The sequence below is a fragment of the Podarcis cretensis genome (assembly GCF_951804945.1).
Source record: "Podarcis cretensis genome assembly, chromosome: 8".
Lineage (NCBI taxonomy): Eukaryota > Metazoa > Chordata > Lepidosauria > Squamata > Lacertidae > Podarcis > Podarcis cretensis.
In genome coordinates, this window is record NC_137177.1 from 69,819,570 (window position 1) to 69,829,506 (window position 9,937).

A 9,937-nucleotide genomic window follows, 5' to 3' on the forward strand; every position below is an offset into this window, starting at 1 on the left:
TGATTGGTAGCCTTTTCATTCATATATTAATTCCAACCCCGGGGAACCCAGACCACCACTTTCTCAGATGTCATTTTGGCTTCACCAATATGTGTAAGAAGTTGGAAATAGATATTATACTTTAAATGTTGAAAGACTTTAAATGTTGAAAGGGCATAAGCATTATCCCAGGTGTGATATATACGCTATGTAAAAGGTAAAGGGACCCTGACCATTAGGTCCAGTTGTGGCCGACTCTGGGGTTGCGGCGCTCATCCCGCTTTACTGGCCGAGGGAGCCAGCGTACAGCTTCCGGGTCATGTGGCCAGCATGACTAAGCTGCTTCTGGCGAACCAGAGCAGCACACGGAAATGCCGTTTACCTTCCCGCTGGAGCAGTACGTATGTATTTATCTACTTGCACTTTGACGTGCTTTTGAACTGCTAGGTGGGCAGGAGCAGGGACCGAGCAACGGGAGCTCACCCTGTCAGGGGGATTTAAACCACCGACCTTCTGATTGGCAAGTACTAGGCTCTGTGGTTTAACCCACAGCGCCCCCTGCGTCCCATATATGCTATGTATAATAATAATAGTACTACTGCTAATAATAATACTGTAATAATAATAAAAAATTATTTACATTGTTATTTATACCCCACCCTCCCCAGCCAGGGCCGGGCTCAGGGCGGCTATTACCAAATATGAATTACAATAAAACGCAATCGGAAAAAACAAAAAAAACAACAACAAAGAAACAAACAAAGTTAATTAAATTACGGTTTAAAATACAGCTTAAAATACAGCTTAAAATGCAGCCTCATTTTAGTAGTAGCCCATAAATCAAGACCCTAAAGGGAGGAAACATCAGATATTCACCTGAGCCAGCTATCCATGCTGGTCCTATATGGGCCAGCAAAAAAGCCAAGGGAAAATTTATATACCAATTCCCATATAAGGGGTCAGAGTGAGTCTAAGCCGAAGGCCAGGTGGAACAGTTCTGTCTTGCAGGCCCTGCGGAAAGATGTCAAATCCCGCAGGGCCCTGGTCTCTTGTGACAGAGCGTTCCACCACGTCGGGGCCAGTGCTGAAAAGGCCCTGGCCCTAGTTGAGACCAATCTAACCTCCTGGCCCTAGCTGAGACCAATCTATTGAGGCTTGGGTTGTTATTTATGCACCTTAAGGTCTTCTGTGGGGCATACCAGGAGAGGCGGTTCTGTAGGTACGAGGGTCCTAGGCCGCATAGGGCTTTAAAGGTCAAAACCAGCACCTGAAACCTGACCCTGTACTCCACCAGGATCCAGTGTAGCTGGTTAAGCACTGGATGAATGTGATCCCACGGCAAGGACCCCATAAGGAGCCTCACAGTGGTATTCTGCACCCGCTGCAGTTTCTGGGTCACCACCGAGCCTCTTGGACTTGCTGATCAGAAGGTCAGTGGTTTGAATTGAGTGACAGGGATGACAGATGATTTGGAGGGTAGGGCAACCCAATTTGCCCTTCTGAAATGTTGGAGGGTATGCCTTGATTTGACTGGGGGACAGGCTGTCTCCAGCATGTTAGTGCCTAATCCCTTATATCTCTGAGGTCAGGGGGAGTTGCTGCCAGTGATCCCCCATGGCTTGAATGCATAGCTCACGTCCACCAGGAGCCTCTCTATGTCAGTATTGTGTGTCCAATTTTGTGGAACTCCTTTCCAACTGAGGTCAGGCAGGCCCCCTCCCTGTTGAGCTTCCACTGCCAAATGAAGACTTTAGGGTTTTTATTATATTTTTATTTTTATGTGTAATTTTTTTTGTTAAATTTTCTGTCCTCCAATTTAGAATACTCATTTAAGCATCCTTAAAATCTCAATGACTTCCCTTCTTCTGTTTCCATGGTTCATTTTGCATATCATAAATCCCTGCATATTTTACAAAAATGAAACCATTCAATATTCCATTATTATGTCCATCAAAACTTATTTACACTGTTGAATTTATCTTAATGCTGCCAACGTTTTCAAGTGTACACAATCCCCCCCCCCATATATTCAATAAAAGTTTTCCAGTCTTCTGGTTTTTGTTTTATTTTAATCTGAGTTTGCTTTTATAGTTTTAGTTGATTTTTTAAAAAATGTTCTGTATTGTGTTTTGTGTAAACTGCCTAGAAACCATTGTCGTTAAGCAGAATATAAATGGCTTAAAAATGAAAACAGCTTTGTTTTCTTAAAAATAGTTTTTATTAAGTTTTACATTTTTATATTCAACACAATCATCGTCATAGAAAAAAAACAACATATGCAAATCCCAGTCTCCCCCCTCCCCCCCTCCCCTGCCTTCCCACAGCTTCCTTTTCTGGTTCTTTAAATATTTGTTTTTTCTGCTTGTTTTATTCTACCTTAATCTGTAATCTTTTAGCTAAATATTATTGCATTAATATCATTTTTATACCACATTTCCCAAATTACATCTTATGCTTTATTATTTTCCCAATTATTGCTGCTTAACTTTTATGCTTATTTTCTTAATTGTAAGTGTTTAGTCAAACCCTGCTAGTGAGTCTGTTTCTTTTCAATGTTTCTGTAGGTACATTATAAATGGTTCCCAGTCTTTTAAAAAATCTCTATTGTCTTTGTCTCTAAGTTTCCCAGTGAGCTTCGCCATTTCAGCGTATTCTATCAGTTTTACTTGCCATTCTTCTTTTGTTGGTATCTTGTCGTCTTTCCATTTTGGGGCTAGAAATATCCTACCCGCTGTTGTAGCATACAGAAATAGTTTCTTCCACTCTTTTGGCCAGTCTTGACCTGTGATGCCTAGCAAAAAGGCTTCTGGTCTTTGAAACCATTGTCGTTAAGCAGAATAAAGGTAAAGGGACCCCTGACCATTAGGTGCAGTCATGGCCGACTCTGGGGTTGCGGCGCTCATCTCGCTTTATTGGCCAAGGGAGCCAGCGTACAGCTTCCGGGTCATGTGGCGAACCAGAGCAGCGCATGGAAAGGCCATTTACCTTCCCGTCAGAGCAGTACCTATTTATCTACTTGCACTTCATGCTTTTGAACTGCTAGGTTGGCAGGAGCAGGGACCGAACAACGGGAGCTCACCCCGTCGTGGGGATTTGAACTGCTGACCTTCTGATCAGCAAGTCCTAGGCTCTGTGGTTTAACCCACAGTGCCACCCACGTCCCGTTAAGAAGACTATAAATGGCTTAAATTTTTTTAAAAAAACAGCTTTGTAGACATTGCAGAGTTGGATCGGTGCCTTAGCAAAAACCGAGACATGTACCTTACAGCTCTGCTCTGTGATGTTGCAACCATATTTGCATGCTGCACTGAATTCCGAAACAAAAGTTTTTAAACAATCAGATTGTGGCGAGAGTTTATGTTCTGAGTCTCAAGAGGGGAGCCAGGACACATCTCTGCCTGAGCAGGTATATCAGGAATGGCCATTTCCTGATGACAGGGTCTTGCTGCACTTATCAGGCTCAGCTCGGCCTGGCCCAGCCACTCATTCTTTCTGTTCCCATCTCCACCTGTCCCTTCCCATTCCCAGTCATCCTTTGGGAGCCCCAGGGTGTCCAGTAGTGGGCATCTGCTGCCACCTGCAGGCTGTTGCTTAGCTCTGGGCATCTCAGAGAATGGAAAGTAAATATGAGCAGGGTGTTCTGGGGATTCAGTGAGTGGTTCACATTTTAATACAGATTTACTTAAATCACACCTCCCGAATCAATGTATGAACCGAAACACAGTTATCGTCCCGATTCTGCACTTTTTCAAATAGTGCAATGTAGCATTCAAAACAAAAAAAGTGTATATTCAGAGAAAGTGTGCATAAGAATGGGGGGGGGAATATTAGTGAAAATAGCAAACAGAAATGCATTAAATTGGTGAAAATTGCTTGCACAAAGGCCTGCACTCAGCAAAACTGCATGTAAAATGTGTAGGGTTGCCATATTTTGAAGAACAAAAAAAAAAAGAGGGCACATTTGCTAACTTCTACTTTTGACTGTGGATGGCTAATGACAACTCTCATTTTACATACCCAAGAAAAAGAGGACATGTCCTGGAAAGAGAGGACATATGGCAACCCTTCGTGGTTAGGAGAATTGTGCACCATCGTGATACAGAATGTTCATGCCCAGTTTTCTTTTTGACATTACATAACAGACTCACAATAATGAAGAGCTGAAGAGTGGGAAAAACAAGAAACCAAAGTAGATAGATCTGTCCATCCCCAGCTGAAAGAACCAGTAATACCTGCAAGTTTGGATGCTGTGGATACTCAGGGTAGACCTGCTGAAATTAACAGACCTCGGTTAGTCAGGTGCTTGTTGTATAGAACTCCAGGACAGATGCTGCCCTGAGTCCTCTTTAACCAGTGCTCCAGTCCAATGAACAACACCAAGTCTGCGAGCTGATATTTTAATTTCCCATAATGCCCCTGAAGTAGTGTCACTTTGGGGCATGGAATGGTGGATCCCCTCCCCATAGATTGCATTATGGGCAGGGGACCATTAGAAGGTGCATTTCTAAGAGGTCCCATAGCCCTGGAGTAAGCCCACCCACACTGCAATGAGTTCCTCCACTTATGCATCTAGATGTTTTGCTTATCCCTAAACTGGTACCAGACATGGAGCCCTCAAAGGATGAACCAGGCACTCTACAGCTTCAGGACCTTGGGGAGTGAGCTGTCATGGACTGGCTGTGCACAGAAGAATGGTGGGAAGCACCATCTGGAGAACCCCCAACAGAAGGAAGCTCAGAGCCCGGGGATTGGTGGTGGGACAATGATGAATGGTCAGAGGGAGAAGCCTGGGAGGAGAGGGTGGTGGAAGCTGAAGAAGAGGTAACAGGGGTTTGTGAGCAGGGAGAATCTGTGGCAGAGGGAAGTCCAGAATCAGAGTCAGAAACTGAAGCAAGTAAGGGAGACCAAAAGACAGAGATGAGTTAGACTAGTGAAGAAGCCAGGGTGTCTCCCCCTCCTGCTGTGACCAGCTCCCCTCTAGCCTGGTCTCCCAGAACCAGAAGATGTATGAAAAGGGAGGAGCAGGGATGGCATATTCTCTGATTGCTTAGGAATGGGCTGGGGGAAGAGGAGATTTAGGCAGCTGTGGAAAGGTAGGTATAGGGTGGTATATGAATTTAATTGATAACCACTGGTTGAAAAAACCCCCAATGAATCATTTCTCCCACCCACCCCAAATTAATTTCAGGCTGAATCTGGCTCATGTGTCCCCTGGGTTGGGTTTGGCTGGGGCTAAACTGGGTCCCTGAACAGCCCCGCTGAATACTGCATCAAGCACTTTGCAACACCATCAAAGCAGATAGCTGCTAACTATTATCTCATCACGTTTCTCTCTCCCCCTTTGATTCCCCCACTCACTGCTTTGAGGTGTGGCTTAGCCACGGCACACGAGCCCTGCAAGAAAATGCCCTAGGTGTATTTCAGGCAAATCGCAGTACAAAAACTGTGCATATAAGAAGGGCACACTCAAAGGCTGACTGATTTTCCCGATGACTTAAAAAAAGAAAAGAAAAAAGATCACCAATCAATGTAGAAAGGTAGCAAACTCAACAACACTGGACAAATGAGAAACCAAGAGGAAGGAAAGTTGGGCAGATGTTTTCACCTGCAAAATGTAGAGGGATGGCGAGGGAGGGAGTCTGGATGCACCTTTTAAAATGTTAGGAGGTGTGTGCACTAGTTCTAGAGAAGGTGAGTGCCTAGGCATCAAAGAGCAAGCCTTGCAAGGTTTATCCCCATGGAAAAGAAAATTTCCCCATATCTTCCTTGCAGCTGTCCTTCCCCCCACTGCTGGCTGAGCAGGCCATGCTGAGCCCCTTTTATGTGCTCATTAAATGGGTCACCAGTAGGTAACAGGAGGAAATTACCCCTCATTTTATTCCGAGGAGCTGCAGACCCAGCGCTCCCCTGTAGCTAAACAGCAGGGTTGACAAAGGAGGTTTGAGAAAGGGAGCTGGCAATGTGGCTTAACCCCTTTTGTGCCTCTTCCGTCCGCCTGGAGGATGTGCAGCGTGATCGAGGGCTCCTGCTCTGTTTGCCTCCAGCTCCCCCTCCATCCCCTTCTTACCTTTCGCCACACTGCCCATCCCCTGACACGGTACCTTCTCACACAGGACATAGTTAAATAGAGGGAATTCACTCCTGCAAAATGTAATCATCGCCACCAACTCGTGTGGCTTTAAAAGAAGATTGGAACAATTCAGAGGGACAAAGCAAGCTGGCTGTTACTGTGCCATTGGTTCATCTAGCTCAGCATTGTCCACACTGAAGTTTGGGATTTCAAGCAGGAGATTCTCACAACCCTACTTGAAGATGCTGAGAGTCCAGATCAAGGCTTCTGCAAGCAAAGTAGATGTCTATCAGTGCACTTTCACTTTGTGGAGGATAAGACTATTGATGATTCCTAGCAATGACGGCTACATTCTGACTCCACTGCCAGGGCCAGTAAGTGAGTTGCCTGGAATTGCAGGTGGGGAGCATTGCTGTTGTGGATTTCCCAGAAGCAACGGGTTGGCCACTATGAGAGTAGGATGCTGGGCTAGGTGGAGAAGGATTCTTCTTATGTTCTTCCTGAGATTTAGTGTTGCTTCCAAGTTTTTGCATTTCTGGGCTCAGAAGCCCTTGTGTTCTAAGTGCAAAGGGGAACACTGCTTCTGGCTGCAAGTGATATCTCAATGCAGATAGGGGTTGGGGTTGGAACAAACTCAGTGGGCAAACTCACTGAGACTCCCTCTGCTTTGGCTCAGTGGAGCCACATGTACAAATCTCCCTACCTACCAACAAATAACAGTTGGGGTGACAATTCCCCAAGCCAAACTGAGTCATTGCAGCCTGGGTGAGAATGTGAGCTATGTGGTGGACTCTGGGCTCCAGCCATCAAACTACCTGCTCAAGAGCTGGTCAAACCTAGATTGCTCTTGTTATTACTATTGGAACTGTTGTTCCTCTTAATAAAAAGGGAAGAGGGGAAGGGCAGGAGGGAGTGTGTGTTGGAACCTGCCATTGATGTAGGTTGCTTTGGGCATTTGGGCAGAGGTGGACAGCTTTCTGAGAAGGGCCATAGAGAATGCTGATTTTATACCAGGAACAGGGATCCTTTAGACGTCCAGATGTTACTGAACAGCCATTCTCCTCATGCCCAATGATCATGATTGCTGGGGCAAGGCTGAAGGGAACTTTTAGAGGGTCTCAAAACATCTGGAGGTCTAGAAAATGCCCTATTTCTGGTCAAGAACTTTTCTACATTATTTGGAATCCTCTCTGAACAATTAACTCCCATTGACTAGTTAGCAATTGATCCTTCCAGACCATTAACCATATGCATTTCTGTGCACACTTACACACACACACACACACACACACACACACACACACAACTGATAACTTGACTGAAGAGCTGTACAGTGGTACCTCAGGTTACAGATGCTTCAGGTTACAGACTCCGCTAACCCAGAAATAGTACCTTGGGTTAAGAACTTTGCTTCAGGATGAGAACAGAAATCGTGTGGCGGTGTGGCAGTGGTGGTGGGAGGCCCTATTATCTAAAGTGGTACCTCAGGTTAAGCACAGTTTCAGGTTAAGATTGGACCCCCAGAATGAATTAAGTTCTTAACCTGAGGTACCACTGTATTGCAAAATTCAGAGAAGTGTGAATTTCAAAGGATGGCTCTTTTTTGGTTTTCACATTGTTTTGGAAAGGATGGATTCAGTTGGTTTGCCTTTAATGTGACCTGAGTCGAATTCCCTCCCCATCTCTAATGCAGAGAAGCCCTTACTGAGCCTTGCCTAACTGGCAATTCAGAGCTACATCCAGCCATAACTGTCACCTCCTCCCACAAAGGTGCAGCTTCTGGAAGAGTGGCGCTCATGTTCAGAGGTGCATTCATGTTCGGAGCCCCACCTGTGACCCTGCTTGCTAGGTGGGATCCCTTTGACACGAAATGAAACGAGCCCCTTTTACAAGGTCACCTTCAGCCCTTACCTTGTAGTTGTTAGAAGTCAGCGCCTTCCCCTGGGTGGAGATGAGGCCAAAGATTTTTTTTTAAAAAGGAAGCTATCAGCAGATGCTGGGGCTGTTAGAGCCCCATCAGAAATGGGTACAAAAGACTCCGCAGTGGGGAACAGGCAGAGAATTAATTGGCCTTGTATTGACAAAAGCAGCAGGCAACACTGGATTGTCAAGGTCAGCAAGGCAAGGCTGGAATCAGGCTACCCAAACGCGTGAGATAATAGGCACTGAGAACAAATGCAGAGGGGAGGGGGGCAGCAGTGGGGCAGCCCATCAGCACAGCTAGTGCACCGAGTGCCATGCAGAGGCAATGGCTGAACTGATGGCTGAGGTGCACGCCATTTGCTGAGCCTGCAGAATGAATTGGGTAAGCAGGAGTGGGCTTGCAGAGATTTGGTCTGCATTGGTGGCGGTGGTGGAGCTTATCTTGAGCATGATGGGAATAACAGCTGGAGACTCCCCACCATCCCTCCTCCCCACATAGCTCAGTGGTAGAGCAACTGCCTTGCAAGCAGAAGGTCCCAGGTTCAATCCCCAGCATCTCCTAGTAGGGTTGGAAGGGACTCCTGCCTGAAATCCCAGTGTAGACAATACAGAGCTAGATGGACTTGGTATGTCAGCTTCCTATGTTCCTATATGGTTATCTTCCTCTGGACTGAGCAGAAAACCACTTGGTGTTCTTGAGGGTTTTAAGCATTACTCAGAGTTGTTGGCATCCATGTGTCTCAAGAGACAATGGAGTGCACCCCTGGGGGTGAAGCCAAACCTCTCTGCTAGTAGCACTGAAGCGACCTCCCGGGGGCATGTTTATGGAAGTCCTGGGCTGCCTAGATGACAAGACCCCCCCTCTCAGCCTTGCTTATGTGGACCAAAGGAAAGCAGAGCAATAAGCTTGGCACCAGCTTGGCTGCAGAAGTTGCCGGAAGGCACCCAACCATTTTAGGGACATCCAACCTTCTTAGGGACTCACCAGGGTGGTGGCTTTGATTTGCCTTCCCGTGATTGATCCATGCACACGGCTTTGTGTTTCAAACCCCAGACCCACTGAAGAACATCTCATCCAGTTCAATCTTTGAAAAACAGCTTTGAAAAACTTTTTCATATTCTCCAGTGTGCTACCCTTGCCGTTGTGGCGGCACGGGGTTGCCGTTCTGTGGCTGGACTTAGGCTACTTGTTGAACAGTTCATTTATCCAGTCTGTATAACGTTTACTGCACATGTAACTTGTTAAGATAGAGTTGTACATTTATCCACTCCATGTTTAGAGTATCTCCAGGCTTTGTCTTGCACATGGCACCTTAGGATGTTTGTTGTTTGAATGGTTATAAGTCTATCTCTATTCTAGCTATTATTCTAGTAAATTTGGTTTTATACTTATAAGCCAGTTTGTGGTGTTGTTGTTTTGTTGGCCTTTTCTTCTCCTGAAGATATTCCAGAAGGCAGCAGAGGTTTCTTCTTTAATTGAAAGACTGCATGTAGGTATCCTAACAAATAAACTTTTTCTAGAAGGGTTGCCATATGTCCTCTTTTTCCAGGACATGTCCTCTTTTTCATGGGTAGAGTCGTCACAATGATCCATAGTTAAAGGTAAAGGTAAAGGTACCCCTGCCCGTACGGGCCAGTCGTGTCCGACTCTAGGGTTGTGCGCCCATCTCACTTAAGAGGCAGGGGGCCAGCGCTGTCCGGAGACACTTCCGGGTCACGTGGCCAGCATGACGAAGCTGCTCTGGCGAACCAGCACCAGCACAGCACACGGAAACACCGTTTACCTTCCCGCTATAAAGCAGTACCTATTTATCTACTTGCACTTTGACATGCTTTCGAACTGCTAGGTGGGCAGGAGCTGGGACCGAACGATGGGAGCTCACCCCGCCGCGGGGATTCGAACCACCGACCATACGATCGGCAAGTCCTAGGCGCTGAGGTTTTACCCACAGCGCCACCCGCGTC